The sequence below is a fragment of the Lygodium microphyllum genome, chromosome 28 (assembly GCF_053477565.2).
Source record: "Lygodium microphyllum isolate KBCC chromosome 28, Lygodium_microphyllum_v1.1.10, whole genome shotgun sequence".
Lineage (NCBI taxonomy): Eukaryota > Viridiplantae > Streptophyta > Polypodiopsida > Schizaeales > Lygodiaceae > Lygodium > Lygodium microphyllum.
Window position 1 is genome coordinate 110,894,538 of NC_141162.1, and position 9,371 is coordinate 110,903,908.

The following is a 9,371-nucleotide window of genomic DNA, read 5'->3' on the forward strand; positions in this document are numbered from 1 at the left end:
GCATTGATGACCTTCATTGAGAAAGAAACCAAAACAAGAAAGTCATAGATGCTAGATTAGACCTTTAGCCAAGCCATTATCAAGGTATTTATGTTGAGAATAGTAAATGATGTCTGATATGTATGCCCATAAGTGGCTTTGTATGGAAGATAGACATATGATGTATATGTTGAGATATCGAGCTCCACTCGTGATACGCCAGGGTGACCGTTGTGTATTTATGTCACCGACTTGTCAGTTGCAGATGCGGTTGGTATACCGCCCATGAATAATAGCTACATGATAGCTATCATTATCTACTCTAGTTTGTGGCTCAGTTAGTATGCCACCTTAGTTAGTTGAGTTTGGTTTGAGACCCATATATAGGGTTCTTCTAATTCTTTGTACTTGAGTTCTTTTTGGCTTACACAACTAAGAAGAGGAAAACTATTTTCAGCCTCCACCCTTGTGTGTATTCCCCCATTGTGCAAGCAAGAAAGCTTCAAGTGAGACTCCTTCCTTCTCTCCCACAATCTTGACATGGTATGAGAGCCTTGTTCGTGGTAAGGAGCTCAAGAAAGCAAGCCAAGCTCGCGGTGTTCTGGTAAGAGGAGCAGTGTTGCTTTCATTTTCTGTTTTGGGAGCAGATCTCTGCAAGTAGCACAGCCGAAAATTGCAAGAGTGCATTGTCTCAGGTTGAGATGCCCTTCACGGTGAAGCAAGAGGGCAGTATATGCTGCGGGATATGGCTTTAGCCCTCGGCGACCCTATTTTTCTTATTTGAGGCCATTTCGGGGCCTGTTTTGGAGGCGGAAGTTTTCTACACGCACTCAAGAAAAGGCCCAGTTTTATGCTGTGCAGCCACTGTTCTACAGGTCAGTGAAAAGTTACTATAGAATTTGCATCGTATGCTTGTGCGCAGAGACATTGGGAGTTACAGAATCATCCCTGTTGCCTGTTGATACAAAATCGTCACTAGGAAGTGACTATGTGGTCAAATACCACTTTCGCCAGTTTTGCAGATTTGCCCTTGTGAGGGTGAAGCTATGTTTTTTTGCAGTGACAGAATTTTTTGTAGTATTCTGTAATGGCGTCTGATTCTCTTTCACAGATTGTAACTAAAAAGCTTGACAAGAACAACTTCCAAGCATGGAAGTTTAGAATGACGAATTTCCTTATGGGAAAAGAATATTGGGAATTTGTTGCAGGAAATGAAGAAGAACCAGTTCTTCCTAATGTTCCCAATCAACAGCAAATGCAGGCATTTAAAGCATGGCATGAGAGAGCTAGGAAAGTTATGTACTGGCTGTCTATCAGCATTTCAAACTCTGATTGTGCATATTCAAGATGCAAGTACGCCAAAGGAGGCATGGGATACTTTGTCAAAAATGTATCGCACAAATACGCAAGCCAAGAAAATGCAGCTCAAGCAAGAGTTGCACAATGTGCAAAGAGAAGGTATGAGCATCAATGACTACCACATGAAGGTGAAGAAGATTGCAGATGCACTTGCTTCCATTAGGTCGCCAGTGGAAGATGATGATTTAGTCTCAGTGACCTTGAATGGTCTAGGAAAGGATTATGCACAGTTCCGAACATCCATTTCCGTCCGTGAAAGATTTCCTGATTTTGAGGAGTTGATTGCTCTTCTAATTTCTGAGGAGCAGAGAAATGGTGGTGCATCTTCTTCACGAGGAACTTCAAAAGAAGCTGTCTTCTACTCAAATGATGAAAGAGGTAGAGGCAGAGGTAGAGGAGGCCGATTTGGAGGCCGTGGCAGAAATCAGAATATGCAGCAAACTCAAGAAAACCAGTCCTATGGAGGAGGACGTGGTAACTCTAGAGGCAGGGGGAGCCAAAGAGGTCGTGGTGGATGGCAAAGAGGCCAAAATGTAAACAGTAATGTTGAATGCTACTACTGTGGTAAAATGGGTCATATGGCTAAAGATTGCTATAAAAAGCAGAATGACATCATGAATGGAAAACTGCAACAAGGGAATTATGCATCTTCTAGTAGACAGGGTGATGACAGAAATGAGCATTTGTTTATGGTGCAGCACATGAACAATTCTGTGACAAGTGTAGAAGAAAGCAATGATGTATGGTATGTTGACTCAGGTGCATCAAACCACATGACAGGTCATGCAGAATGGATGGAGGATGCAAGGAAAATGGAAAAACTAGGATTTGTGGAGACTGGTGATGATACTGCACATCCTATTGTGCAGATTGGAAAAATTCATTTGTCTATGCAGGATGGGAAAAAGAAATACATGTCCGATGTATTTCATGTCCCGAATATCACCAAGAATCTGATTTATGTTGGTCAAATGGTTGAGCAGGGCTTGCAGGCCAGATTTAATCCTCATGGATGCTTTGTTGAGGATATCAAAAATAAAGGTCACTTGATAGCAAAAGGAAAGAATAAGGGCAGAATGTTTACGTTGGATGCAGACATGCCTGAATTGAGTGTAGCAATGTTTGCACATGGGACCGGTGTAGTTGCAGATATTGATATCTGGCATAAACGCATTGGTCATGTTAATGTACAGCGACATAAATCAATACATGCCCAAAATATTGTTGCAGGTTTGCCTAAATTCAAGGTTGCAGAAATGCATAAGGTATGTGAAGCCTGTCAGTTTGGAGAACAGGCAAGGAAACCATTTCCTAAACATGTTCAAGAGAGAGAAGCCATTGGAATTAATCCACTCTGATGTGTGGACTACTAAAGCTGCATCTCTTAGAGGCTGTCATTATTTTGTCACTTTTATTGATGACGATAGCAGAAAAGTTTGGGTGTATTTTATGAAAAAGAAAAGTGAAGTTTTTGGGCATTTCAAAACTCTTAAAGCTATGGTTGAAAAAGAAACAGGCCTGCAAATAAAATGCCTAAGGTCAGATGGAGGGGGAGAGTACCTCTCAAATGAGTTTGCAAGGTTCATGCAGGAGCATGGCATAAAGTAGCAATATTCATGCAGTCATACCCCACAACAAAATGGAATTGCAGAAAGGAAAAACATGCATATTGGAGAGGTATCTCGTGCCATGCTCAATGAAAAAGACTTGCTAGATTTTTATTGGGCTGAAGCAGTTGCTACAGCAGTCTACATAATGAACAGGACTCCCACTGCAGCAATACATGGAATGACTCTAGAGGAGAGGTATACTGGTAGGAAACCAGATATTTCTCATTTGAAAATTTTTTGTTGCATTGCCTATGTATATGTGCTAGATGAGTTGAGATCCAAGTTGGATCCAAAAGCTGAGAAGTGCATCTTTATTGGTTACTCTCTGCAGCAAAAAGGGTATAGATGTTATAACCCTTCTACTCGTAAGTTTACAGTGAGCAAAGATGTTTTTTTTATGAGATGAGTAGCTGGTATAAACTAGTAAATGTGATTGATGATGTAGATGCACAAAATGGTAATGCTGCAGAGAATTCATAGCAGCAGTCACAAAATATTAGTGGACCTAGAGCGTCCTCTAGCAGTGGTTCACATTCTTCGCCATGGACAGGCAGATTGAGATCATGAGAATCTTCTCAAAGTAATGCAGATAGTGGTATGCAGGTATCACGAAAAGGAAAAGAGAAGGTTGATCAGCCCATGTTTGATGTGAATGCAGGTCACTCTTATGTGGATGGTGAATCCAGTGGCTCAGAACAGAGCATTGATGATGAGTTGGGTATTCCTTCTATTGTTACACCTGGAGTAAGGAAGACCAGGGATGTTTTGAGAGCACCTGGGAGTGAACCTACTTTGCGCAGGTCTACGAGAGCTAGGTATCCTGTACATAGGCTGAAATATGATGGATTTACAGCCATTCACTATGCATATATGGTCAAAGTGATACAAGAACCAGAACCCACTTCTTTTGAGCAAGCCATGGGAAAAGAAAAATGGGAGAAAGCCATGGATGAAGAAATGGATGCCTTGGAAGCAAATGCTACATGGGAATTGGTACCTTTGCCTAAAGGTAAAAATGCAATTGGCTGTAAGTGGGTTTATAAGGTGAAGCACAATGCAGATGGTTCTGTGAACAGATACAAGGCAAGATTAGTAGTCAAGGGGTATGCACAAACATATGGCATTGACTATGAAGAAACATTCAATCCAGTTGCAAGGATGGCAACCGTGAGAGCAGTCATTGCTATGGCTGCATCAAAGGGATGGTCTTTACATCAGATGGATGTAAAGAATGCTTTCTTGCATGGTGATTTGCAAGAAGAGGTCTATATGGAGCAGCCACCAGGTTATGTGCATGCTGTTCATCCTGAGTTTGTTTGCAGGTTGAAGAAAGCCTTGTATGGCTTGAAGCAAGCACCTAGAGCATGGTCTGACAAGATAGGACAGTATCTTGTCACTATTGGCTTTCAGATTTCCAAGGCAAATTTCTCGCTTTATGTGAGAAAAACAGAGATAGGTATTATGCTATTTGTCATTTATGTTGATGATTTGATTATGACAGGTGACAGTGATGAAGATATCCTTCATGTGAAAATGCTATTGAAGCAGAAGTTTGAGATGAAGGATTTTGGAGAGCTGCGTTATTTCTTGGGCATTGAGGTGATTAGATCACCAAGTGGGATACAGCTCTTGCAGAGGCAGTATGGATTGGACATGCTATCCAAATATGGGATGACAGGCTGTAAGCCTATTTCAGTTCCTTTGGAGCAGAATGTGAAGCGAGCACAGATGCAGGTGAGCTTCTAGAAGACCCTACTATGTACAGACGCATAGTAGGAAGTTTGATTTATATGACTATCACCAGGCCAGATTTGAGCTATGCTGTTGGATTGGTAAGTCAGTTTATGCAGGCTCCAAGGAAGCCACATTTGGATGCGGCTAGACGCATACTCAAGTATGTGAAGTCCACATTGCAGTATGGACTATTTTATGAGACTGGGGTTCAGATACAGTTGCATGGATACACTGATGTTGATTGGCCTGGTAGTATTTCTGATAGACGATCTACCAGTGGATATGTGTTCTCTTTTGGGAGTGCTGCAGTCACTTGGAGCAGCAAGAAACAGCCTACAGTTGCCTTGTCGAGCACAGAGGCTGAGTACAGGGGTGCAGCAATGGCTGCATGTGAGGTAGCTTGGTTGCATAAGCTACTTTATGATATGCATCAGTCTACAGATGGGCTAGTTGTCATTTAGTGTGACAACATGAGTAGTATACACTTGGCAAATAACCCAGTCTATCATGCTAGAACAAAGCACATTGAGGTGCATTATCACTATGTGCGAGAGAGGGTTTTACTAGGTCTTATTGATCTAGTTTATGTCAGCACAGAGGATCAGGTAGCTGACATATTCACGAAGGCATTGGGTGCAGAGAAGCTGCGCAAGTTCAGAGACCTGCTTGGTGTGCAGGAATTAGGATTGAGCTCGAGGGGGAGTGTTGAGATATCAAGCTCCACTCGTGATACGCCAGGGTGACCGTTGTGTATTTATGTCACCAACTTGTCAGTTGCAGACGCGGTTGGTACACCGCCCATGAATAATAACTACATGAGAGCTATCCTTATCTACTCTAGTTCGTGGCTCAGTTATTATGCCACCTTAGTTAGTTGAGTTTGGTTTGAGACCCATATATAGGGTTCTTCTAATTCTTTGTACTTGAGCTCTTTTTGGCTTACACAACTAAGAAGAGGAAAACTGTTTTCAGCCTCCACCCTTGTGTGTATTCCCCCATTGTGCAAGCAAGAAAGCTTCAAGTGAGACTCCTTCCTTCTCTCCCACAATCTTGACAGTATGCTCTAGGAAGCTCATTTTGATTAATCAAGAGACCCATTCCCAAGGCTATACCAAAGCTTTCACCAAGGATATCTGAGATGAAAGTATTTATCAAACCATGGCAAGCACTTTGAATCTTACACCACTTTAGAATCAACAATGTACTCTTGAAAGAGATCTGCATTGATGACCTTCATTGAGAAAGAAACCAAAACAAGAAAGTCATAGATGCTAGATTAGACCTTTAGCCAAGCCATTATCAAGGTATTTATGTTGAGAATAGTAAATGATGTATGATATGTATGCCCATAAGTGGCTTTGTATGGAAGATAGACATACGATGTATGTTCTAGGAAGAGATGACAGAATCCCATAAGCACAGTGAGGTACAGTAGTACTATCCAAAAGCTATATAAGCATGTAGTTGACACTCATTTTAGATATATAGTATTATCATTCTGTGTCACTCAAGATTGTGTTTATGAGTCGCATTGGAGGTGCTAAGCAAGGGGGATAGCTTGGTCCAGTAAGCAAAGGTTTTTCTTATCTTCAAAAGTTGAGGCTTTTCTTATCCCTCAAATAGGGGGTCTACTGCTGTCTCTGGCAGAGATAGAAAAGAGAGAAGGGAGAGATGATGCTCTTCTTCTTCCTCCCCACCATCATTATTATCTAGGGTTACCGCCATATCCGGCATTGTGATCTGTAGAGTCTCTCAAGACGATTGGCCTCCTTTTGTGCACCCGCTAGAAGATGAATCCGACCATGGTGGATTTGCAGATGCCAATTCTTCCCAAGTTTTTCAGGGAATAGGGGTCTTTCTTCAATCTAAGTGTGCTTCTACTTGTCCATATTGCAAATATGTGCATTCGCTAGTTGTATAGGAAATTAACCATAAGGCTACTTCGAATGATTAGCAAGTGAAGTAAGCATAAAGCAAACATTTGGGCAAAAAAAAATTATCTATACAAGAAAGAATGGCTCCAAATACTATATATATGGAAGTTCTAGAGTCTACAGTGCAAGAAGATGAGATTAGTTCAAGCATTACCAATTTGTCACTCTCAGATGGGGGATGTGTTTCTGTGCCGAAGACAACAGCATCAGCTCGTGTTAAAGCTAGCATCTCACCTGCTAGCAATGTCCATGAGCTTTGAAGTGCCCAATTTTCACAAACTCAATGTATCCTCCTATTCATCAGTGTCCAAATGGACATACACTCTGCTCCAATTGCAAGGTGTGCGTTCACAATCAATGCCCAACTTGCAGATATGAACTCGAGAATATTAGGTGTCTTGCATTGGAAAAGGTTTTAGAGTCACTTGAGCTTCCCTACAGATATCATAGTCTTGGCTGTACCAAAGTCTTTCCTTCCTATAGTAAACAAAAACATGAGGCTCAGTGCACTTTTAGATCTTACAATTGTCCTTATGTTGGTTTCGAGTGTTCATTCACTGGTGACATACCCACTCTAGTGGCACACTTGAGGGATGACCACAAAGTGGATATGCACAATGGGTGCACTTTTAATCATTGTTATGTGAAGTCAAACCCTCAAGAAGTGGAAAATGCAACTAAAGGTGCTCAACACCTTACGAGACGTTTTTGGCCACATTGGCCTGGGTGACAAGGAGATCGTTGTTTTGTCAGGGGCGCACACCTTGGGACGTGCCCACAAAGACAGATTTGGCTTTAAAGGGGCATGGACTAGCAATCCCTTGGTTTTTTATAATTCCTACTTCATGGAATTAGTTACAGGTGAATATGAAGGTCTTCTACAACCTCCCCCTTAGACAAAGCTCTAATCGAAGACCTAGAAGGCCAAAAAGAGCATGAAGACAAAGAAGAAAGAATGCCAAAGAGGCATGAACAAGAAGATACCTTCTGCTGCTACAAACAAAATGTTTTGCAAAAATTTCCATCACGAATCATGTTTTCCCTTAGTGGATCTTCTTCCCATAGTGGATGTCGCAAACCCTACTAAAAATGTAAAGTTTCAAGCTTGACATGACTAAGGTTGCCAAAGAGCTAGTCTCTTGGTCCATGTCCACATGTAGGGTGGGCAAATTCCATTAGGTGTAGGAACTCATCATTTGAGGGGGGGTGTTGATAATAGCAAATGATGCCTGATATGTACGCCCATAAGTGGCTTTGCATGGAAGATAGACATATGATGTATGCTCTAGGAAGAGATGATTGAATCCCATAAGCACAACGAGGTACAATAATACTATCCAAAAGCTATATAAGCCTATCTTGGAACCTAATTCACTTGAGTTATAATTCTTTATCTCAATCATGTTTTATGTTTATAACCTCCATCCCCTATAGCTAGCATAGCTCTAGATCCATGTTTCTCAACAATTTATTGTATATGACCAAAAGTTGCTCTAGGACTCAGGTAAGAAGAGCATAGAAGAAATTTCATAAAAGAAGACGGTTTGAGAGAATAGAAATCAAATTTATGTAAGAAAGCCAATTTTAGATTATGTTTATGGAATAAAGAAAATGTATCACAAAAGGAAAAAGAAAAAGTGGGTGAGCCACTTGGTGTGTCAAGTCTCTCTATATGCTATTCACATATAAATAGTGAGTCTACTTGCTCATATTAGAATATGCATGAGGAGTTTGATATTCCTAGTTATTCATACACCTAGTGTAAGAAAAACCAAGGTGATGTAAAAGGGATCATAGAATACTCCAAAAGTACACAAGTCAATGATAATAAGATCCTCTGGAAAAATTGACATATGATGGTTATGTTGCTCATCATATATTCACATTGACATACAAGGGTTATGTTGCTCACCATTATGTGTATATGGTAAATGTTATAGAATCTATTGAGCCCACTCGTTTTGAGGAAGCTATTGGTCACATGCATTGGAAGAAATCCATGGATGAAGAAATGGTTGTATTAGATGTAAATCAAACTTGGGATTTGGTGCTATTCCCTAAAGAAAAGAAAGTTATTAGTTGTCTATAGTCTCCTATAGCTCTTGTTTAATCTCTTTAACACTTGGCATTCATTGGCAACTTCTCTATTACTGGTATTTACTCTTGGGAATCATTCTGGATCTCCCCGATCTCTATCATTGCTATTATATATAGTAGACTTAATATATACATGTCCGGGATAGTTTTCGTTTAGTGTTTGGAGCTCATTTATGCCTTTGTAGGTGCTCATATACTCATATATTGTTGATAGATGCTTGGAGAAGGTATTAAAGTACTTTGGGACACATTTAAGCTTTCTTGGCTCAATTTTGATAGAGTATTTACTTCTATAATAGTGTGGATAGCAAGCTTTTTACTAAGAAGGTTTATGCATATTGTACCTACTAGTCTTTCTAGTATACAATGTATATGATGATATCTAGCATTCATGTATGCACAGGGATATGACATACTTTGGCACTTGGATTTGAGCTAAATTTTGATAGAGTATTTACTTCTATAATAGTGTGGATAGCAAGCTTTTTACTAAGAAGGTTTATGCATATTGTACCTACTAGTCTTTCTGGTATACAATGTATATGATGATATCTAGCATTCATGTATGCACAGGGATATGACATACTTTGGCACTTGGATTTGAGCTAAATTTGATTGACTTGGTTCTTGCTCAGTTGCTTTGAGCTTCAATGATTAC

At 40.4% G+C, this 9,371-nt stretch overlaps 1 pseudogene; it reads left to right on the forward strand.

The window, feature by feature from the left end:
- Positions 1-6,696: 6,696 nt before the first annotated feature.
- On the forward strand, positions 6,697-7,346 carry LOC148011870 (E3 ubiquitin-protein ligase SINAT2 pseudogene; annotated as a pseudogene).
- The last annotated feature ends 2,025 nt before the right edge of the window (positions 7,347-9,371 follow it).